The following is a 25,419-nucleotide window of genomic DNA, read 5'->3' on the forward strand; positions in this document are numbered from 1 at the left end:
TCACCCCCCAATATGTCTATGTCCTTATCCCCAGAACATAGGAAGAGGTCAGATTCCCTGGCAAAGGGTACCTATGGTTGCAGATGTGGTTAAGGTTGCTAACCAGTCGACCCTAAGAGAGACCAGCTGGATTATAGATGTGGGCCCAGTGTAATCACCAGAGTCGTTAAAGGAGGAAGAAGGAGGCAAAAGAGGGGAGAGAGGAGAGGAGATCTGACCACAGGATCAGAGTCAGAGGCACACAAACATGCTGACCTTGAGATTGAGAAAAGAGGTCACTGGCCAAGAGATGGAGGTGGCCTCTGGAAGCCAGAAAAGTCAAAGATACAGGTTCCCCTGAGACCTTCAGAAACAGCCGTGCCAACACTTTGACTTCAGCAGGCTTCTGCGTTCAAGAAAACTACAAGTTTAAATTTGTGTTGTTTAGTGGAGACTTTTTCTTTTTTCTTCCTACTACCATGATGTTTGGGGATACTAGTTACAACAGCAACAGAAAGCGAATACAGTAAGCTCCTTGAAATGTTCAGAAATTGCAGATAACACTGGACAGTCCACTTTGATGTGGGATTGGGCTTATGTGAAAATCAAAAGGACAGTGTGACCTTGGCTAACATCTGCTTTTCTCATTTTTAGGAAGAGAACAATAAGTCAAAATCTCTGTAGTTATTATTTTAGACAAGTGTTTCTTAAAACGTTATGTAACCCTGTGCCTTAGGAACCCAAGAGAGTCTCTGTTCTTAGACGAACATGGATTCAGAGAGATAGGGTTTTACATCTGAGTCCCACAGTGGTCTCTTATTGGCAATGAGAGCTTGGGCAAATCAGTTACCCTCTTTAAGCCACAGGATCTTCATTTGCAAAAGGAAGATAAGAATAAGGATTGTTTGGGTGATTAAATTGTACACACACACACACACGCACACATACATATATGTACAACATTTAATACAGTGACTAGCACATACTAGGCACTCAACAAATTCCTGTTATGGATTTTTAAATGCATATATAAAAGGAGGAGAAATTTGCAGGAAGTTGTGGGAAAACTTAGTTCATGGCCCCAAAAAGGGCCATCTCTCAATGGGCTCTGATCCGTCAGTCCCCAGTGGTGGGCTAATAAGCAGAGACTATAGCACTTGAGGATTTATGTTAAACATAAAAAGGAAGGCATTTAAACATAATTATTAAACAGCAGGTACGTTTATACTGTTGGCTGTATCATCCTATCTGGAGAGCTTTAATAAGCAGAGAGTCTCCCCTGTTCTAGAGATGGCCAAGCAGGAAAATGACGTGGGTTGGTGGGCCGTTCTCACCCCAAGAACACATGACTGAGTACTCACAGAAGCAACACCTCTTGTATGTTATTCCAGATGGACTGTCCTCCCATGATTATTGTCAGCTGTGTCATCAGTTCAAGGAGACAGCCACTTGGGTCACACTGGAATATTAGAAAGAAAATCTCATTTAAATTTTAGATAGCTCTAACATGAAATAAAGTCATTATTTTATGCCTAAAAAAATCAAAGGAACAGAGAGTAAAGACACTCTTCATTGGGCAACTAAGAGAAAACCTGAAACAGATTAGACTGTCAGAACACAAAGCTGTATTCACACCTCTTCATTTCTGTATTTTTACAGGGAATACATCAGATCTCATGGATAAGTCACAAATCTGCCCTTAAAGAATGTGATGTAGAAACACGAGGAGTAGTAGTTGACAAAATGGAACAAGAGCACCTTCATGGCTGGGTTTTTCTCATAGTCAGTCTGGTCCTTGGGAGCTCTGCAGCTAGAATAAAGAAAAGGTAAGTCTGTAAAACTGTGAACGGCTTTGAGACCCTAATCAAAGCCATGGACACATGAGTTAACACAATAAATATGTATGTATGTATGTATGTATGTATATATATATATATATATATATATATATATATATTACGCAATTCACACTGTTTTCATATCAGCTGTTTTGAATTTCTTAACATATCCACTATGTTAATTCCAACTGTACACAGTGTTGTAAGAGTTTCTCCCACTAAGAACGCAATATCCCACAAGGCAAAAAAAAAAAAGTCATCCGTTCCTTAAAATTTATAAGCACAACAGTATCCAATGGGCAAGAACTGTCCTCTGTCAGGTGTAATTTGAAAGAAAGCTACTTCTAAACATCCTGCTAAATAATATTCTCTTGTCTCCCTGAACGGCAGTAAGGTAGGACTATTGAAGAAGACAAACAAAACACGGGGCAACTTGCTAGAAGCATTTGGGGAACAGAAAACGGGTCATCCTCCTAGTTCAGAATTTGAATTGGTCTTAGTATTTTCAGAAGATGACCACTGAGCAGACCACTGGGAGAACCACCCAGCCACATGCAATGTGTGGGAAGCACTTAACTTAGGCCGCTAAGCCGCTGGGTGGGATACAAGCCAGAGAGAAGAAACATTTATTATAGAAGCCGCAGCTGATGAGAATGGAGCTACACTAACAGGAACAGCATGGGGGGAAGACACATAAAACTGTGATTATCTGTCCTCTCCGTAACGCACAAGCAAATCTCCCACTGGAACCACGACACTCTTCCACTTATTTGCAATACAGAGACTATTTACTTTCAACAGTAGGGTACATTATCTAATGTAATTGAAATTATTATTAAACACTGACATATTTACACAGAGCTTGGACATTCTAAAGCGTCCTTTGTCCCTTTTACTAATGCAAAAATGGAGCTAATTCACTTCTCATATAGGCTAGAGGAAATACGTTTACACTTGAAGTTAACTAAAGACTGTAATGTACTGCAATTGAAGTGCCTAAAAGATAGTCTCTGTTTTGACCTGGTTCTAAAACTTGTGTAGAAATTATCTCAGCTGCAGGAGGAGCTTACCAGAGTCAGTCATCATGACTGCCACTTTCTCATATATGGCGTTCAGGGTCATGAAGATGATAAAACTGATGAGGGAAGCAGTGATGGGCGTGGCCCACCTGCACAGTCAGGTACTTTTGGATTGGGTCTGTTCCACTCAGGTTCTTGGGAAGTTTTGCAGGAAATACAGTGAACAGTGAAAGTCCGTAGACAATGATCCCAATAACTGAAGCAATGGTCAACAGGACCTGACAACCCAAAAACCCAGCAGCATGAGACTCACTAATGATCGTATTTTTACACAGAAAACTTGCCCCCAACCCAGCTTAAACAGAAAACATGCATGTGTTGTAAACCTCACATAAACGTGAGATGTGATATAAATCACACGTAAATGCATAAGAGACGTGAATATCAGGCATGTTAAATTTTAGGGGAGGAGGAATGCAAGATGTCAAAAAGAATGAGTGCATCCACTAATGTAATACGCTGACAGCAGGAGCCTCTGTGTGCAGGGCGTAGGGAATATATGGGAACTCCAATTTCTGTGAATTTTTCTGTAAACCTAAAACTGCACTAAACAAGGAAGCCTGTTAAGTATATTTTAATGGGTGAAAATGGGGTAACTATTGGCATGTTCTTTTGGAGGGAAGTCTGTGATAGCAGAACCAATGAAAGTATCCCTTCTACATCTGTAGAATTACTTAGGTTATGAACTAGTTGTAACCCATGAAGGGGATATTCTTCCTTTCAAGGGAGAACCTATCACCGATTCAGGGGTCAGCAGGTACTAGCTGACGTCTTCATTCTGAATAGGACCAGTGAAGCTGTGGGCATGCCCTGAGGGAAACAGTGGAAGTGACAGCAGGTCTCTGCTGATGAAAGCTTCACATGCTTTTCATACTCATTGAGATCTTAAAGTGGCAGTTATTCCTACTCCCTGCATTTGCACAAGATTCATGTCCCTGATCCACTGTAGATCTGACTGCGTGGACCCAAGGGCAGCGGGGGTGTCTGAAGCATAACTTGCACGTGGCTGATAGGGTTTCAGTTCCTCACTAGGCAGGTTTTTTTCTGGCCACTGAAGAATGCACATTAAAGATCCCATTTTTAAACTGTTTTCCTTCCATCTACCTTCTTGGTCATAGTCCAGAAGCATGTACTCAGTGTCCCTGGCTGCTCCTGATGGCTGCCCCAGAGAGAAAGCTACAAAGAATGTGAATTTCAGGACTAAGTGAACCACATCATGTTATTTATAGTAACAGTGGGCCGCTGGCTTGCACCTGCAGGGGAGAGCAGTGGGAGTGTTTACAAGCACCTCCCGGAGCCACACTCCTGCATCTGGATCCCAGCTCCGAAGCTAGCTGTGGGGCCTTGTGTAAATTTCTTAACCTCAAGGGGCTTCAATCTCCTCACCCATATAATGGGGGAATAACAATAGCAATTTATAGGACTATTGTGATGAATCAATTATTTACTAATTGTGAAAAAATTTGGAACATTAACCACAGGCATGTGAAAAACTCTACCTAAGTATTAGCTACAAATATGGTGACCAAAGTCTTAAAAAGGTGTTTTTCTTAGTTTTTAAGCCATCAGTTTGTAGAGAAAGCATTTTATTTTCTCCTCTACTCTCTTTCATCATCCTTTTCTTCACAGTTAAATCTTCATGCTTGTGAAAGTAATAACTTTTTGGTGTGTGTGTGATTAAATGTGAAAATTAGTTAAGGCTGAGAAAAATGTATTATAGAAGGTATATTAAGCCTTCCTCTCTTGTACAGCACATAAAGGCCATTTAAATAGTATGCATTTTTTAAAAGTCTGCATAATAATTTTTTAATTATGTATTAAGTAAACATAATAGTTAAGATTCCTTAAATGCTTACTATTGCTTCAGCACACATCTATTTTTCAAAATCCTCACAATCACCCTGTGGGGAAGGTAATATTATATCTCTTTTACAGATGAGGAAATAGAGCCACCTGGAGATGATGCAATTTGCCCCAAATGAAGCAACTTTAAGTGAAAGTACTGAAATACTCAGAGAACCCAAAGACACACTAACTGTATAGCACTGTCTCCTACATGGTCTGTAAAATCAATTCTAATTCATTTCAGAACTTTTACAAACTTGACACATTTCCATTATTCTTTGAAACACTTAATGGGTTCAATATTTCTTAAGAAACAGGAAAGCTTTCCATTCTCCTTCCTCAAGTTTCTTCTTATTTATCATCTTTTCTGATCATAAATTTAACATTTGCTCATTAAAGAAAATTTGAAAGTACTCAGTAGTGGACAGAACTGCTGTCCTGGATCTGTCCCCAGTCTTAGAAGAGGACCCAGAACTTGCTTTAGGATAAGTAACCTCCATTTTGTTTCTAGTCCTGTGATTTAAGCTCGATTGACCCACTCTTTCTGAAGCACCAGAAGTAGATCTCAGTTGGTTTAAGACAAATAATACCCCTCATTCTATTGGCCTCGCACATGATTGGAGAATTGGCAAATAACCCAGGAAGAGCCACTATTATGTGAGGAGATACGTGCTGGTGCCCATGTGAATCATAAGCTTCCTCTATCAAGAGAGGAAGCTGCCAAAAGAGACCTGTCTTGGTTTGGATGGATGATCTGGGATACTGAGTGCCCAGAAGCATCATGCTGAGATATCTTTAGATACAGAATGAAGACAGGACAAAAGCAGACCTTGACATCATCTGGGCTAGAGTATCTCTCCTTGACTGAAGCCAGACCTCAGACCTGAGGTTTTCATTTACAGGAACCAATAAATCCCACGCATCCCCATTTTTTGGTTGTTGTTTAAACACATTGGAGATTGATTTTGTCACCTACAATCAAAAGACTCCAACTCTGAAAATGAATAAAAAATAATAATGAATAATGCTTCTACCTATAGACATAATTCCTTCAGAACGGTGCATTGTTTGTATATTACAAATCATTTTATATATTAATTTTATTCTCAAATCTATCATAAGCATAACACTTTGACATGTCATAAAATATTTTCATCGACACACTTTTTCGTGGCTGCATACTATTCTACTTTGTGAAGTGTTGGAAGAATATTTTGGCTGAGATTTTATATATATATATATGTCTGTGACTTGCATCCATACTGAATTTTCCCTGCCATTTTGAAATAATTACTGATTAAAAGTTTTTCAAAGCTGAATTAGTGGATTAAAACATATGAATATTTTTGACTCTTGATATCAACTGCCAGACTGCTTTCTAAGAAGGCTTGAGGAGTACACCAGAAGTTAACACAGCATTGTAAATCAACCATACTTCACAAAAAATTATCCAGTAACCTAGGCATGGGATTGGTGATCACTGTCATTTCATCCTCATAAACAGAGCTGTTTCACTTGAGAGGTGGAAAACTATTTCATTTTGATGTGCACTGAGTGAATTACCATTGAAGTGTGACATCTATTTTTTCCTTTGTGAATGTGTGTTCATCTTCTCTGCCTTCTACGCTCCTGAGATATTTTGATGTTACATTTGAAGTGATCTGAACTCTCTATGTATTGAAGGAATTAGCCCCTTGTCGGATTTGTAAACAAATAACATCCTCTGGTGTTTTGTTTAAAATTAGGATGCTTCTGATGCATGGAAATCTTTGTATACTTTCCTCTGAAACTTACTGTTCATCTAGAGGTTGTATACTCATCCATATTTATTTCTAGTTTTTTTTTCTAATTGTGTTACTTTTTAAATGTTTCTGGAATTTATCATAATATATGGTTCACTGTATGATTTCAATCTTTTCTTTTCCCCCCAAGTAGATAACAAGTGCTCCATTCACTGAATAACCTTTATTTATCTCCCTGATTTGTAATGTCTTCCATCTCTTATATTAAATTATTATTGATATCAGAGCCCATATCTGGACTTCCTGCCCTATTTTCTAATCTGGCTATTCTTGAACTAGTAAAACTCTCATTATCTTATTAATTATTATATTACTAATATGATTTTATTCACAATAAACCCAAATCAATTTTATAACTTCTGATATTTTGGAGATATGATCTTTTAATCTAGAATCATGTGATTAAAGAAACTTTTATATCTTTCAGTAGTTTCTACTTTTATTTTTAGATAGTTCCTACTATCCTTTTGTTAGGCTATTCTTAGATATTTTACCTTGGTTGTTACTGTTGGAAAATTTTAGAACCCTTAATGCCTCCATCTGGTCTCTTAATCAGACCCTGGAGAATCCTAAACCACTGATCTGATTTGAACAAATGAGGTGAAAAGAATTGGGGGAAGCACTGTGTACAGAAGAGACTGTGGAACCTCCAGAGTGGCGCCCTGCGTTGGCTCAGATGTTCTCTGGAAAAAGTTTTCTCTATGAGACTACATACTTCCCAGCTTGACTTTCATTTTTCTCAGCATTTCACATTAGATTTTAAAAGTCTGTGGTAGGTTCTTACACAGAAAAGAGCACTTGCACAAAGGTTTATATGTATACACCTTTCCCCGGGTGGTAAATGGAACACGCTCTTCTTCCTAATTAAAAAAGCATGTTCAGTCAATCAAGGGATTACACCAATGAAATGATATTTCTCCTAACTGGTCACTAAATCCTAAACATAATATAAAAAAATAATAATTTTCAGACATAGCCTCCTTATTTGTAAATGCATGGGATTTTTCCTGTTTTTTCTTTTCTTTTCTTTTCTGTTAACGATGTCAAACACACAACAAAATATGTTCAGTGTTCGTTTAAATACTATTTTTTGAAAATGCACATGTGAACAGTAAACTGTTTCCCTGCCATGGTCTGAGCACCTGACGAGGCCAAGATTTAAAGCTCTATTCCTTAGTTTGCCTTTGATCTCAGAAGTGACGGTAGTGGCAGCTTAGAGTCTGTGCAGGACAGAAAGTATCACAGGTGTCTGCAGCTAAATGGTCTCCACTGTGTGTTTCTTCGTTGAGCTTTATGTGTTAATTAGCTACAACTATGAAGTTTAAGAGTTTCCATTTTAGAGTTTATATTTAGAATTTTTTAAGAGATGAAATCAGTAAGACTCAAGATTTACCTGGATTATAAAACCAGATATAGTATAATAATAGCTGTAACTAAGTACATGGCCCTTCCTCTGTGCCAGGAAGCCTTCCAAGTAGATTCTGTACATTACTTCGACCCGTCCTTACCACTGTCATGAAGAAGCAACTCTCTTTTTCTTATTTTATAGGAAACTATGGCACAGAGAAGATAAGTTGTCCAAAATCACTCAGGAAGCAAGCTGCTGTGTTCAAATATGAATTTAGGCAACTTCATTCGCAAGATCTCACTACCACAAAGCTGGCCTCTCTAAACAATGGAGCATGCTTTCACAAGTAAAGCAAAATACTTCAAATAAAAAACTAAAAAAAAACATAATAAGGAAATTTTTTAAATAAGGAAGAACGATAAAGTTAAATGAGTCTTCATCTTCAATTTTTCAACAAGCATGTTCCAATGAAAATTTAAACTTATTAGCTGGCAATTTTAAATTTAAACTTGGCAGTTTAAATGACCAAAAACTTTTCTTCACTATTTTTTGTATGCTGCCAATATGATAAGTTTTTGTTTTTCAGGACTCAAAAGCATTATGAAAATCTAATTTTGTCTAAGTTTCAGCTTTCATCTCTGAATGTACAGTCTTTCACCAATATATGCTTTACCCCCATCTTCAGTTGTAAACAATGGGAACAATTCATAATGGGGATTATTAGAAGCTTATTACATTGTAAAGACAGATGTCACTTTCTATTGGTAGCTGAACCTCATTTTTTTCCATTTATAAAAAGAGGAGTTTGACCTGCTCCCTCCAGACTTTTTCAGTGCCAACATTCTGTAGATCTGTGATTCAATTTATTAAATCTATATTTGGAGACATTTTCAGATGCTCCTAGTAAAGGCATTTTTTTCCCAAGTGTTATTCATGCTCACAACATACTGTCCTGCTGCTGCTGACTGCAAGCACCAGCAGCTCTGAATTATCTCAGCTGATGGAAAGAAGCAATAATACAGATGACTCAGAAATCATCTTTTCATAGCTCTGAAATGTTGATACAAAGATATATAGTTTTATTTTTTTAATTTTGCAGCAGGAGTGGCAGCAATAAATTTACATTTCCAATTATGTAAAATGCCTTGCTCAAACACTGCTCAAACACTGATGGCACCTCAACAAATGTTTCCCTGCTTCTTCTACCCTTTTTCTGACTTTAGGATGAGAGCCATGCTTCTTTGTGCACATCCCAACAGGAAGGGGGAGCAGTGACCGGGACTTAGTTCAAGACAAATGGGCACCTAGTCTGTGATGAAAAGGAGGCCACAATAATGAAGGCGCATGTGAAAAAATGGGAGTCAACTATAAAAATTTGTAGAAGGAAAGACAAATCCCTCTGTCTCTTCTGTCCAAAGGACCTGAGGGTGGGGAAGGGGATGAAAATGCTTTAGTAGCCCCTGCATTTCTATTTTCCACCACCCCAGTCACACAAACTTAAAATAATATTCTTAAATACGGAAAACTGCCATTTTCCTCAATCATCGGTAGGGTAATTTTTAGAAATCGTCATTCTGTTTTAAGACTCGTAACTTCAAATAGTAGACAAAAACAACATGAAATGTTAATTGAAAATGTGGCTTCAGGGGAAATCCCCTAAGCCCTTCTTCCCACCAGACTGTTACCCCTAGGCCCCAACTCTAGAGAAATTGCAGAATAACCACTGTTCCCTCCACCATTGTATCTGAGTCTCTACAATGCTCTGAGAATAAAGAGGAGAAAGACACAGTCCCTGATTCCGGGAGCTCCTAGGAGCACAGGACTCATTGTAAAGTGATGGCTGAGGAGGCGTGTTAAGAGGGCTTGGAGAACAGTCAGCAGAGAGTGCTCGGGGCAGAGAGCCGGAACTGTAGCCAAGGCTCTCCCAGAGAAGGGAACCACTGTGGTGAGCTCTGAGATGCCCTAGAATTGATCAGGTGAACCTATAATGTTAAGGCCATTTCTCCCTGGGGAGCTGCGCATGCAAAGGAGGGAGGCCAAAGAGAGCCAGGTCCCTTCCAGGAACTGCAAATAGTCTACAAGTGAGCAAAGGGTGTGGGAGGCAGATGAGGCAACCAGGTGGAGAGATCACAGGTGCACATCACAAAGGACTCTGTGTGCCTCCAAGGTAGAGGAGACAAGCAAAGTGATCTATAAAGAGACAAGATAGAGGCAGGGAGGCCTATTGGCAGGTTCATGTGAAGGCCTGCTGAGGCCCTGCCAGGAGAAGAGAGAAGAAAACATTTCAGCAGGTGGACGGATTGGCCACAGGTGTGATGGAAGGGCAGGAAGAGGTCAAAGATGCCGGCCAACTTTCTGGCTTTGGCAGTGTCTAAATTATAGTGCCATTCCATGAAATAAGAAGGGTAGGAAGAGGGGCAAGTCATGAGAGGAGACAACTGATTCAGTTCTGGCTGGGTGCCTGTGGGCTCCAGGAGAGATGTGCAGTAGGCAAATAAGAGTCTAGAATTCGGGAGAAAGTTCTAGGCTGAGCCAAGTAGTTTTCTAGTTTCAAGAGGCTAATGTGTGTGAGTGGACAAGCTCACAAGAGGTGTATAGGGATAGCTTTCACCCTCCTGCATATGGGAAGCATCTGGGAGCCTTTAAAAAATAGTGCACCCCAGCTTGGAGTGGGGCCTTTGTACTCTTTATTGTTTATTAAATACTTTTTTCCTTTTTTGGGGGGATAGTTAGCTTTATTTATTTTAATGGAGGTACTGGGAATTGAACCCAGGACCTCTTGCATGCTAAGCACGGCTCTACCACTGAGCCGAACCGTCCCCACCTTTTTTTGTTTTTAGACAATAGCTCTACCGAGCAGTCATGGTTGAGAATCAACCTGTAGAGAGCAGAGATCCTTGGGGGTAGAGAACAAGGAGAAGCTGCCCAGAGCCCTGCAGACCCCACCAGGGGCAGCCGGAGACGCAGGGGGCCTCGGACGGGCTGCGAGGAACGTGAACTCAACACTCCCCAATGGCGAAGACGTCAAACATGTTTCAAGCTCCCACTTCCCAGCAGTGTTTGTTGTGACTTTACTAGATTTCCAGTAATACTGAGCGAGAATAGAAATTATCTGGACACAGGGATCAAATTCAAATCCTGAATATGACCAATCTTAGCTGCGTGATTACTGATTAAAAGGTTACTCGTCTGCCACGTGTAAAATGGGGGACCTAGCACCGTGCTCGTGGGCTGCTGTGAGCGTAATGGAATGACATCTATAAAGGCCCTCCTGCCTCTCAGAGGTAATTGCTACTATTGTCCCCATTTGGGACACCAGGAAACAGAGGCACAGAAAGCTTCAAACATTTGCCCAGGATGAGGGTTGAGGTCAGGAATCAAGCCAATGACTTCTTGGATCCAGAGCCCAGGATCTTCTTACAAACAACACGGCACTGCCCAGGCTCCCTGCTCCAAAACCAGCCTCCCTTTGGCTCAGTTCCATGGCACCTGCGCTGCACAGATGTCCTCACTGCCTGCCTGCCCTCCCGGTGTCTGACCCCGGCACTCCTCCCTCTGTCCCACACAGCGCTTCCTTGGGCACACCATCGCTCACGAGGCCATTGCTGGGGCTACTCGGATGTTTACACGGAAACACAGGTGGTAGCCCAGCTTTTTGCTATAGATGCTGCTGTCAGTGGAGGCAAAGAGCTCACAGTTGGTGGGGGAGGCCACTTGTGGTCTCCTCCTTGGCTGGAGAGCTGGATGAAATCCAGTTTCCCATTGCAACTTAGACATCCAGCATGAGAGATATGTAAGGCCATCTGGCCTCTCAACATAGAAATTATGCCCCCGCAGTCGTTCTTAACATTGTAATCTCCTGGCTCCACCAGGGAGCAGAGGCCATGGCCTGTTGTCCACCAAGTTTTGTTTCCTTGCACAACAGCTACAATGGGGTGAGTTAACACTGGACCAGAAAATCTACAAAGCCCTCATGTACAATTTCCTGACACTTGCAGGTCACCCAAATACCCCAGATCCTCCAAGTAAACAACTAGTAAGAGGAATTGAGCTGGCTTGTCTGTCAGACCCCTGATGGCAGGACTGATTTGGCCTCTCCTGCTCTCGGGATGATCCGTTCTCCTTCTGTGTGCCCTTCCCCGAGTGAAAGGGACTGTTCTTTGTTTATGGGCTAGGGAGTATTTGTGGCTGTCTGACCAGAACCTTCAAAAGTAGAGCTCTTGGTGAGAGTGGAAGCATGGCACCCACGTCTCATGAGCTCAGCTACTCAACAGCCTCATCTAGCCAAGACTGTGGCCAACACCAGGGGTCCATGCTGTTGAGTGTTGGGTCTGGAGAGCAATGCCTTCGCCACTGAGAAGCTGCCCCACCACTTGTGACCTTGTCCCCATCGAGGGGGAGGTGACGCATCCATGGGATGAAAGCCGCGAGGGCACTAGGTGACTGTGGACCAAGCTGTGACTGGCTGGTCCTGCCCCCCATGTGACCCATGTTAGCCTCAAGTGCAGAAAATCCCCAAAGAGACCCCTGCTTGAATGAATGGGTCACCTATAAGCCAACTGTCCTCGGGCCGCCTAAGAAGCAACACAGTATACACAGTGAGACACCCACTCACTGAAGTCCCGAAGGCTCACAGCTCCCTAATGTGAGACCAGGTACCCCCAGCAAACAGAAGACCCTTACTTTATAATTCACTTGAGAATTCTACTACCAACACTGCCTTCCACCTTCCACTTATAAAGTTCTTTCCACTCTGTCCCCTGCTCTGCAATTGTGCAATCAGTCCAGAGCTCCTTCATGAGACAGGAGGGAAGGGGGCAGGGTACAGCCATTAAAAGATTGGCACAGTCATTAGCACCGAGACGGTGGAAAAGTCAACTCCCAGTAGATCTTGAGCTTCAATACACACTCACTGAAATACAGCAGGATGCTAAATGGCACTCCCACAGGTGCCAGGACAGGTTCAAGGCTGACCATAAAAGGTTAAAGGGTGAGTGGTGGCCCAATTTCTGGGAATCCCAACACCTTCCCTAAAGCGGTTGGAATATTCCTCCCACTTATTAGCATATGAAGATACTGAGGGCATAAAAACTAACAACCACACCTCGTGGCTGCTCTCTCTGCTGAGGGAGACAGTTCACACTATGTCTGTGGAGTGTGTATCTACTTTTAATTTAAACTGGAGCACCCAACCCCCACGCCTCATGGCTTTTCTCTTGCCTTCTGAAACAGCCCACTCTGTGTGTGGAGTATATATCTATCTGAATAAATCTACATTTACTGAACTGTGGCTCTCTCTTGGATTCGTTCCTGTGCAAACCAAGGACCCACACTTCACGAGGTGCATCCCAGGGACCCAAATAAGACCTGGGATACGTCCATTCTCTCCCCCACATTTTCCTGTATCATACATTCCTTCCCAAAGGATCTCACCTTGTGCACTCCAAAGTAGAAAGCACTCATGTGTCCTGACCTGGATCTGCTTCTGCGTTTATCATTTCTTATGTCCACTAGAACGTCACCTTCATGAGGACAGGGATATGGTTCTGTTTACAAAGGAAACACCAGAACATCACTGATGCTGGAGAAGTATTAGCTGAATGAATGAGCTGTGGAAAATCCTGGGAATTCAACCTGGAACTCCTAGCCACTTGGGTCCCAGCTGACTCCAGTTGCTCCCTCCTACTCATGGCTGACCTCTTGCCACCACTCTCTGCTCTGCCATCACCTGAGCCTGGATGAGCTGAGATGAGCACACACCCCGGAGAGCACGATGAATGGTTCATGTCATTGCAACACACTCGCCCTCTGACTGCCAGGGGTTACTTACGATGGACAAACTGAAGGCAGCACCATGAGCACTGCCCTACCCTACAACTCACTTGAAGCACCAGGACTGCACATAGGGGAAACGCTGGCCCTTTCCAACCTAAGGAGAGGGATTATAGGTGAGAAGAGGGTCTCTGTCAACTAACAGTCTCTTTACAAGCCCAGTCTTAGAAAAGCTCTTTAAAGACACTTTTGGTATCTTCCTTGTGTTTCTGTAATCCCTCTAGATTTTGTCATTTTAATCTATGCATCAGAAATACAGATGCTCTTGAAATCTCTATTGATTTTTCAATGAAGAAAATCCTCAATTTCCTTCTCTGCTAAGAAAATTACTGTACTTTATATTAAGAAAAGCAGCTTCCTTTCATGAGTTTGTATCTTCAAACACCTAATTTCACAAGAATCAGTGAAGCAGGACATGAAAATCTCGCTGTGCTTTATCTCCTACAGGTGGGCAGGAATGAAATGAATGAGTACTGATCTCATGAGACAGGAAGGCTGGGGCTGTCTTATTCCTGCTACAGATGGAAGGGTCCATATCTGTGAGGGGGAGGAAGGACCAAGGATGAGAAATCAACATTTTCTAACCCATTTCTCTTTCTTCAGAGTCCCAGACAAAACAGTGTGATTGTATCAACAAAACAAGGACATCTGCACCCTTTTGAAAGCACGCTACAACTTTACTACTACACACGGCACTCTGTCATTGACCTAAAGGCTGATGGCAGCCAAGAAATTTGCAGGGATCTTATTTTGTGCTCATCCCTTTTTGTCTTTGGAACCTCAGGAAGTTTGCCTCCTCTCCTTGAGTGTCATTTTCCTCATCCTTCAAATGGGAGTGTAACAGTCATTCATTTGCTCAGTGTCTATTTGACAACAGGAGATGCCTTATGAAAACAATAATAAAAAAAGGAAAACAGCAATTCTGATCTGTGCTGTCTTCCTCCTCCTCCCTGAACTTGAACTTACAGGCTAAAATGGCATCTTTCACTAAATCCCGAATTTATGGAGCAGTTCTGATAAGGAAGTCACAGGACTGCCCTGTAACCGAGAAATGACCCGGTGAAAAAGAATGAGTTGCCAGTAAATCCTCAAAACCCGTAAGGGTGCAAACCCTGGGAGCTACAGCCATGGGTGGGAGTTCCTTAGTTCCCCATTTCATGAAGCCGAGAACTTTGCAGGGCCCATGAAAGACACAGATAGCCCAGTACAACCACACCATGTTTTGGAGTACACCGGGGCCACATCGCTGCTAACCTGCACTTCTGTGTGTCCCAGAGCAAGAGCCCTGGGCGGGGGTGACTGTGTTTGAGGCTGGACAAGAACTTCGTGTTCTGTCTCTTTTGCTCTCTCTCTTCCTGCAATAAAACAACTGGTAGGACTTTGGTGGGGAGCACTGCACCCACATTCTCTGGCAAACCACACACCAGGCAGCTCTAGCTGATGTGAGAGAGGACTCTTTAATGAACACATATATACCAAAGTCAGGCAGAAGGCTGCCTGTGACCTTGGGAATCCAAACCAGCTTGTCCTGTTAATCAGGATATTACACATCTAAAGAAAGTGTGCACCAGATGAAGACGATGCCTTAGACAGCGTCGGTGGTTATGTCCAGCAGTGTCTAAGGACAAGTCATGCTCTGGTAGATGGGAGCATTTTGGTTGCTTTAAGAGTTTGCTGCTGAAGGGCTGGGACATTTCATTGGGCCTTGAAACTCCAGACCCCTTTACTCATAAAGGCAGACAAGTAAGGTGAGCCAGCTCAGCCTTTATTCCAACTTCCTAACCAAAAGGCTATGAGGTTGAAAATATATTTCTCAGACTCTTCTGCAACAAGGGTTCCAGATGTGGCTTTAAAAATGCCCATTAGAGATTGAGATTTGCAAATATTAACTACTATATATAAAAATAGCTTAAAAAACTAAATTTCTTCTATATAGCACAGGGAACAATATTTAATATCTTGTAATAAACTTTAGTAAAAAAATATGAGAAGGAATTCATACATATATATGTGAATATGGAGGACTGGAACATTGTGCTGTACATCAGAAATTGACACATTGTAACTGACTATACTTCAATTAAAATATATATATATATATAATGCCCATCAGCAGCATCTGAGTGTCACTGAAAGCAGAAACCCAGATGAATGGAGGCAGAGGTGGTTGGAGGAGCTACGTTATTTTGCTGGGGTGGATGCAGTCGGCATGGCAGATATCTAGAAGGATTGCTCACAATAGCCACTCACTTATCTGCAAGTAAGTTAGGTTAACAGCTTTCTGAAATCCTCCCCACCCCTCCTGATGAGCCAGGTGTCTGGTGTTTTTCTGGAAATCACTAGGCGCAGCCTGGAACTCAAAGGTAAAAATTAAAAACTGCAGTCAGGCAGCGAAGAGACGGGGCAGGACGCGTTGGACAAAAGTATGTCAGAATCAACAAGGAATGGGGAGGGGATAGAACGTGTGCTGAGGATCCTGACTTCAGGGGGTGGATTGTCTATGTTGAGGACTCTGAGTCAGTATGAGTAGATGGATTGGTGTGGACTAAAATGGTGGCCATTGTTCAGATAAGTGTGTGATTTGAAGTATATTTATTTGAGGAGGGTTTTTTTTCCCCTTCAAAATTGATCATTTCTAGGGAGCAGAAGAATACTCTGCCACACAACATCTAAGTGCAAAAGAGATGCTATGGGATGATGGTGATATGAAAAATTTAAGTACTGCAGTTTCAAGCTTTCCTTAATGAGGTGCAGAGCAGTAGGTACTTAAAATAAGGTACTTATAATAAAGACATCATCATATGTACATATCCTTAAAGATACACATATGGTGCTATAAGTGGGTCTGAAATGTGTTCTGTATTCTAAAATCTGATGAAATAAAATCAGTAGCTTAATATGCCTGTCGGCTCTAAAAACATGATGTAGCTCATGATCACAGAAAGCAAGATCAGCAAGGAAATTTGAGATTTGTCTTTTCCAGTGTCAAAGTTAATATTTTTTTGCTTTACTTAAAAAGCATTTTTTTAATTAGGGCTGCCAGCATCCATTGGTATACGGTGTTCAGTAGATGTGTTCAGATGCTTTAGACAGTGAATCAGAGCAAAGACTGAGGTTTAGACAGTAGTTAAATGCCTCACCCGTGTGATCAGCATCCACAAACTGCTATACTGAAAATTCTTAAAAGTGAGAATTTCATCAAAGCAACGAAAAGTGAGGGGAAAAAATAGCCACAGACTAGTGGAAGTTTCATAACTTGTAAAAATGACAAAAGGCTATTCATTAGCATATTTTTAAATACCCCTACACTTTAATAAGAAAAACAACAATCTGACAACAGGTTGCACACTGCTCCCTGTAGGAGAAGCCATGCAGGTGGACTCTTATGTGAATGGGGCTGGAGCTATAGAATTAGTTAGTCTTGTAAGTAACTCAGTTAAACACAAATGCAAATGGGATACACTTCTAGAATATCTGAGGAAATATCTTGGAAAACTTACTCCTCTATGAAGCAATGACAATGGCAAAATTTGTCAAAATTAACCTCTGTAGAACTCTGGAAATTAAAGCAAAACTTCCAGCAATCCAGGGAGTCTTTATTTGAGAAAAAAAAACAGCTAAATCTCCATAAAGATAGTGAGTTTTGTGGTATTGTAACTTGATCTACCCCATCCCTGTATCCACACCTAAATGGTGGCCTTTAAAAGCAATAGTCTCACAATCAAGGTAGGGGCAGAAGTGATTTAAAGTTACCCAAAAAATCCGCCCCCAGAGAGCTGTCACTATTTGACCTTTCACAAACTCATGCTGTGCAACAGCCTGTCCCCAGAGTGTTTGTGGAAAACAATCAGCAGTGAGTATTTAACATTACAACTGCCTGAGGCAATGGTACCAGTAGAGGCTAACTAGATGCTGACTAGGAAATTTAGAAGGCAAAATTGGGTAATGAGACGTTCTGGGGGTGAAGGTAGGGTTAAAAAGCTCCAAAAAATTCTGAGAATTGTAGAAGGCCGTACACATGTGTGGCACAGGGCAAGGAAAATCTGAGATAATCTTAAGCCTTCAACTCTGGCTGAACTTGAGGTTCTGCATAAGCAAGAACTAAAGGCTATGGAAGAGCTGCAGACTGCCTGCCGTTGCTGAGGGCATCCCTCAGCACGCAGACACACAGCCACCGGGCAACAGCTCAAATGATTGGCTCCAGGCATTGAAAGAAATCACTGTCCAATCATTATTATAGTGATGACAACTAGGCATTCTTCACACACACTGATCTCATGGCCATGCATGATAAAGGATACAGACTTTACAGAATTTGTTCAGGAAAGTAACTAAATAAATAGCTGCAGCAGCAATGACAATGGAAGCAACAATAAACCCTTGAGATGAGGAAAATCTGGCTTTCAGATCTGCCACAATGTAATATTTTAAATGTCCAGCTTTCAAAAGAAAATTACAAAATGTATGAAGAAACAGAATAGTTTGGCCATAACAGGGGAAAAAGTAGTCAATAGAAACTCCCTGAGGAAGCCCAGACACTGGACTTACTAGACAAAGACATAAATAAGCAATTACACATATGTTCAAAAAACTAACAGAAACCATGCCTAAAGAATTAAATTATGTGAACATCTCATTGTACAGAGAATATCAATAAATAAAATTTATATTTTAAAACCAACCAGAAATTCTAGAAATACAAATATAATGACTAAAATGTAAACTTCAATAAGAGGTTTCTCTGTAGATATGAACTTGTTGAAGAAAAAGTCAGTTAAATTAAAACTACTGAGATTATGCAGTCTGTGGATCAGAAAGAAAAAGGAATGAAAAAAATGAACACTGTGTCAGAGATAGGTGGGACACCATCAACAATACCAATACACACATAATGGGAGCGCCAGAAGGTAGGAGAGAATAAAAGGGGCAGAAAGAATAAATAAAGAAATAATAGCTGAAAACTTCACAAATTTGATGAAAACATTAATTTGTACATCCCAGCAGCTCAACAAACTCCACGTGGTATAAACATAGAGACATCTAAAATAGGCACATCAGACTCAGTGTGTCAAAACAGAAGAACAAAGGATCTTGACAGCAGAAAGAGTAATGTGGCTCAACATATAGAAAGGCTCCTCAGTAAGACAGTTGATTTCTCATCAAAAACCATGGAGACTAGAAGGCAGTAGGACGGTATCGTCAAAGTGATAAAAGGAAAAGACTGTCACCAAGTATTTTATAGCCAGCAAAATGATTCTTTAAAAAAATTAAAGGAGAAATTAAGACACTGCTACAAAATCAAAATCTGAAAGAATCCATTGCTAACAGGCCTGCCCTACAAGAAATACTAAGGATAATCCAGCAGGTGTAAATGAAAGGACACTCACCTGAAAAATAAAGATCACTACTACATGAGTAAAAAAATAAAACAGTATAAATCGAGTATTACATGTAAATGCTTGGTTGTATTTGATGTAAAGGACAACTGCATAAAACAATACTTATGAAACTGTGTAGATGTGCTTATAAATGCATAAAGGTGTAATTTGTAAGACAGTGACAGCATGAGGAGGGGGAGGGAAAAGATTGATACCAAAGCAAAGTTTTGGTGCACTACTGAAATGAAGTTGGCATTCATGTGAACTAGATTGCTTTAAAACAAGATGTTAATTATAATCTTCTGGGCAATGGAGGAGAAGTAAGGAGGAGGAAGAGAAGGAGGAGGAGGAGGAAAAAAGATAAAATAAATAACAAATTAAAATGGAACACTTGAAAATGCCTACTTTAAACAAAAAAGTGTAGTAATAGAGGAATGGATAAAAAAAGACATATAGAAAGCAGATAGCAGATGTACCTTCAACCTGATAAGAAATTACATTAATGTAAATGAATTAAACATTCTAATCAAAATACTAAAGGCAGAAATAAATGGAATAGAGAATAGATGAACAACAGAGAATAATAAACAAAAAGAAAAGTTGCTTCTTTGAAAAGATCAACAAAATTGACAAATTTTTAGCTAGTATTAAAAAAAAAGAGAGGATTCAAATTACTAAAATGAGAAATGAAAGGAAGGATGTCACTACTGCCCTTACAAAGATAACAAGTAATATAAGGGAATATTGTGGATAATTATATAGCCAATAAATGAGATAATTTAGATGAAATTGATAAATTCCTAGAAGGACATAAATGACTGAAGCTAATTCAAGGAGAAATAGAAAACTCAAATAATCCTACAGTAATTAGTGATGAAAATAGTAATCCAAAACATTCCTACAAGGAAATGCTAGGCCCGTATGGCTTTGCTGGTGAATTCCATCAACTACTTAAAGAAAAAACAAACAAAAAAAAGAAAACAATGCTTCACAATCTCATCTAAAAATAAAGAGTTGGGAACACTTCCCAATTTATTCAATGAGACTAGTACACACTGATACCAAAACCAGACAAAGGCATCACAAGAAAACTAAAGACTATCTCTTATGAATATAAATGCAAAAATCCTCAACAGAATACAAGCAAATCCAATCCAGTAACATATAAAATAGACCACAATTAAGTGGGATATATCCAGGTATGCAAAGGGAGTTCAACATACAAAAGTCAATTCATGTAATATGCCATATTAATAGAAAAAATGTATAAAAACTAGAAATAGAAGAGAACTTCCTCAATTTGACAGAGAACAACTATGAAAAACCTGGAGCAAAGATCATACATAATGTTGAAAGACTGAAATATTTCCTCACACAATCAACATTGTACTAGAGGTTCAAGTCAAAGCAAACAAAGAAAATAAAGCATCTAGATTAGAAAGAAAGAAATAAAACTGTTTTGATTCCAGATGACATGATATTATATATTAAAATCACAAGGAATTGACAAAGGAAAATAAAGAGAGTAAAGAAAAAAATTCCTATTATATTTAATAACCCAGTCTGACCAAAATTGTAAGACACAAATCAATATATAAAAACGTAATTATATTTCTATACAACAGCAGAGAATAATGTAAAAATAAAATGAAGGAAACATTTTCATTTACAATAGCATCAAAAAAATAAAATACTTAGGAATATTAAGAAAAATATGTGGAATACTGAGAAAAATGTCTGAAACATGTATATAGAAAACTAAAATACTACTGATAGAAGTTAAAAATGACCTAAAATAAATGGAAAGCTCTTCTGTGTTCATGGATCAGAAGCCTTATTATTGTTAGGATGGCCATTGTCCTCAAAATGACCTATAGATGCAATGCAACTCTGGCTTTTTGGCAGAAATGAACAAGCTGATCCTAAAACTAATATGGAAATGCAAGATACCCAGAATAGTCAAAACAATCTTGAAAAAGAACAAAGATTTCAAGTTTCCAAATTCAAAACTCACTAACAAAACTAACCCACACAGTGTGGTACTTGCATATAGGACAGACAAATAGATTGAGAGAAAAGAACTGAGAGTCCATAAACAATCTCTTACACGTAGCCAAATAATTTTTGACAAAGGTGCCATGACAATCCAATGGGGAAAAAATAATCTTTAGAAAAATGATGCTGGAACGCCTGCACATACACCTGGAAAGAAAGAAAACTGAACTTTTATCTTAACACCATTTATGAAAGTTAACTGAAAATAAATCACAGACCTGAAAATATAAAACTTTTAGAAAATGAACAATGAGAAAATCTTCAGGACTTTGGATTACAAATACTTGTAATATATGACACCAAAAGCACAAACAACAAAAGAAAAAAATCAAGTAAACTGGACTTCAGTAAAATTAGAAACTTCTGTGCTTCAAAGGGCTTCATCAAGAAAGTAAGAAGACAATCCACAGGATGGATGAAATTATTTCCAATATTTTCCCTGATAAGGGACTTTTATCCAGAATAGACAAAGAAGACTTAAAACGTGACAATACAAAGACAAATACAATTAAAATGGGCAAAGAATTTAAATAGATGTTTCTCCAAAAAAACATACGAATGGGAAATAAGCACATAAAAAGATGTTCAACATCAGTAGGCATTAGGGAAACAGAATCAAAAGCACAATGACATGCCACTTCATACCAACAAGGATGACAAATATATATGATATAGGATATATAAATATGTATCTATAAACCCAGTAATAAAGTGTTGATTAGGATGTGGAGAAACTGGACTCCTCATACATTACTACTGGAAATATAAAATGGTGCAGTCACTATAAAAACTACTTTAGCAATTCCTCAAAATTTTAAAAGTAGAATAAATCCCAGCAATTCCATTTTCTGATATATCCTCAAGAGAACTGAAAATATGTGTTCACACAAAAACTTGTCCATGAGCATTTACAGCAGAATTATTCATCATCAACTGATGGATGGATAAGCAATGTGGAGTATTTATAACAATGGCATATTATTTGAACACAAAAAGGAATTTGGGTACTGATATATGCTACACCATGGATGAGTCTAGACTACGTCACACTAAATGAAAGATGACAATCAAATAAGGCAGCATACTGTACGATTCTACTTATATGAAATGCCCAGAACAGGCAAATCCATAGAGGCAGAAAGTAGAGTGGTAGCTGCTGGGGGCTAAGGGAAAAGGAAGGTTAGGGACTGACTTACTAAAGGGTACCAGTTCCTTTTGGGAGTGATGTCTACAAAGCCCTGAAATGTACTTAAAACACTAATGCACACTTTCAAATGCTGCATTTTATGGTATGTGAATTATACCTACATAAAGCTGTTATTCTTGAAGCTGAGCCCACCTATGGAGCAACTGGCACAGCACTGACTGTGGCTTCTGGAGGGGGAGTAACCCACCTGCCCACCACGAAGGAGAGCAGCACCTGACCCAGTGTTGGAGGTGCACGATATTCTTGCTGACGGACACTGTGAGTAGCACAGACGAGGGGGCCAAGAGAGCAAGCTGATTTCGTGAAACAGGGCGAAGACACAAAGACCTCTCAATAAAACCATTAAGAGTGCACAGTCTCTAGGAGAATGCATCTTTGTTTTTTAAATCTTTTTATACCTGTTTTATTTTCTGTTACCTTTTTAATCCTTAGTTTTTAAATAGTTCTATACATTTACAGTTCTCATTTCATTTTTAATTCTCTTGGTTTTGATCTGTTATTGATTATTCACAGGTTTTAAATATTGTGTTTTGATATTTTTCTTCATTTTATTAAGGCTTTAAAAAGACATCTCAACTCGACTGCTATTCTGCTTCTACTTGCTCTTCTATTGTTGATTATACACTGTTTTCAAACCTTCTTTTCCTCCATTTTTTTAAAATTCTCTCTCTCTCTCGTTTTTAAGTTTTATTTCCACATAGGCTTTAGATAGATAAATAAATAAACTCCTTTAAGGACCACAATAGATAACTGATACTCCTTAAGCCACAGTGCCAGAGAGATATGAGCAGTATGAAAAAGCAGAAGTATTCCCAATTAAAAGAGCAAGAGAAATCCCCTGAAAGAATGATCAATGAAATAGACATTGATGGCCTACTAGATCAAGATTTCAAAAAAGAAGTGATCAAATTACTGAAGGAACTAAAAGAGATAGTGTTTAGAGACATAAAATATGTCAAAAACAAAATAGTAGCTATAAAGAAGAGCCAATTAGAATTGGTAAATTAATTGGCTGAAATGAGATCTGACCTAAAGGCTGTAAAAATCAGGCTAGATAATGCAGAGGAACGAATAAGTGACCTAGAACACAGGACAACAGAAAGCACCCAATCAGAACAGCTGAGAGAAAAACAAATATATAACAATGAAAGCAATATAAGGAACCTATCTGATAATATAAAGCATGCCAATCTATGCATAATAGGGGTTCCAGAAGGGGAAGAAAGAACAAAGGGGATGGAAAAGGTATTTAAAGAAATCATGACTGAAAACTTCCCAAACCTAAAGAAGGATTCAGACACCCAAGCACAGGAGGCTCAGAGGTTCCCAAACAGGAAGAGCCTAAAGAGACCCACACCAAGACATATCATAATCAAGATGGCCAGACTGAAGGATAAAGAAATGATCCTAAAGGCAGCAAGAGAAAAACAAAGAGTGAGTTACAACAGAAGGCTCTCAGCTGATTTCTCTACAGAAAAACTATAGGCCAGAAGGAAGTGGCAAGATATATTCAAAGTTCTTAATGAAAAAAAGGATGCAGCCTAGGATACTTTCTCCAGCAAGGCTATCCTTTAGAATAGAAGGAGAGATAAAGAATTTCACAGAGAAGCAAAAACTAAAAGACTTTAGCAACACTAAACCCATGCAAAAAAATATTGAAAGGTCTACTCTAAATAGAAAAGAAGCAGGATGCTACAGGAATGAGAACTCATAACTGGAAAGGTGATAACTACCATGAATTACAAATAGAATAAACATGAAACTGTAAAAGAAGATATCTAAATCATTGAGTGGGAGAGGGAAGCAAGAAAATATAGAGTATTTTTTCTTCCTTCTTCTTTTTTTTTAAATATTGTATTCTCCATAGGATGGGTTTGAGATTACATTTCTATCTGTTTAGTACACACAGTTACAGTAATTGGTTAACAAACTTACAAAAAAGTGTAACCACAAGCCAAAAACTTACAAGTGAGTCACAAAAACTAAATACAATCCAAGATGATACAAAACAAAGTTACCATACCACAAAAGGAAGAAGAAAGGAACAAAGAAGAAATACCAAATCAACTGCAAAAATAAGTTCAAAATAGCAATAAACACTCATCTATCATTAATTATTGTAAATGATGGACTAAATCCTCCAGTCAAAAGACAGAGTGGCAGACTGGATAATAAAGCAAGAACCTTCAATACACTGCATACAAGAGACACACTTTAGGGAGAAGGACACATATAGATTGAGAGTGAATGGACGGAAAAGGATATTCCATGCAACTGGAAATGCCAAAAAAGCAGATGTAACAGTACTGATTTGAGACAAAATAGACTTTAAACAAGGGCCATAAAGAAAGATAAATAAAGACATTTTATAATGATTAAGGGAGCAATACAAGATGAGGATATTACAATCATTAGTATATATGCACCCAACATGAGCACCTAAGTACATAAAACAACTACTAACAAAGATAAAGGGGGAAATTGATGGGAATACAATCATTGTCAGAAATTTTAACACCACATTAACATCACTAGACAGATCTTCCAGACAGAAAATAAAGAAGGCAACAGAGAAATTAAATGATACAATAGAAAAATTAGATTTAGTGGATATTTTCAGAGCATTACAACACCCTAAAATAGGATATATATTCTTTTTAAGTGCGTGTGGAACATTTTCTAGGATTGATCATGTACTTGGTCACAAAATAAGCCTCAACAATTTTAAGAACATAGACATTATCTCAAGCAACTTTACTGACAACAATGCCATTGAAACTAGAAATCAACTAAGGAGAAACAAAAGAGAAAAAAAGGAAAGCATAGAGATTAAACAACGTGCTATTAAAAAACCAATGGGTCAATGATGAAATCAAAGCTGAAATTAAAGAATACCTTGAGACAAATGAAAATGAAAGCACAACCACACAAAACTTTTGGGACGCAGCAAAAGCAGTGCTAAGAGGAAAGTTTAGGGCGATACAGGCCTTCCTCAAATAAGAACAATATCAAATATACAATCTAACCCACCAGTTAAAAGAACTAGAAACAGAAGA

General features: G+C 39.2%; 1 long non-coding RNA gene across 3 annotated transcripts in view; it reads right to left on the reverse strand.

Annotated features, from left to right (window-relative positions):
* LOC140692959 (uncharacterized) overlaps window positions 1-25,419 on the reverse strand; it is a 47,879-nt gene that overhangs the window by 11,737 nt on the left and 10,723 nt on the right. The window contains exons 4-7 of one of the 3 annotated variants that reach the window (XR_012068600.1): window positions 13,325-13,437; window positions 5,571-5,735; window positions 1,615-1,789; window positions 1,341-1,438 (exon numbers count right to left, since the gene is read on the reverse strand). This is a non-coding gene — a long non-coding RNA (uncharacterized lncRNA). The remainder of the gene's footprint in view (window positions 1-1,340; window positions 1,439-1,614; window positions 1,790-5,570; window positions 5,736-13,324; window positions 13,438-25,419) is intronic. The other 2 variants (XR_012068598.1, XR_012068599.1) reach the window with 2 other exon arrangements.

This window comes from Vicugna pacos, unplaced genomic scaffold, assembly GCF_048564905.1.
Source record: "Vicugna pacos unplaced genomic scaffold, VicPac4 scaffold_19, whole genome shotgun sequence".
Classification (NCBI taxonomy): Eukaryota; Metazoa; Chordata; class Mammalia; order Artiodactyla; family Camelidae; genus Vicugna; species Vicugna pacos.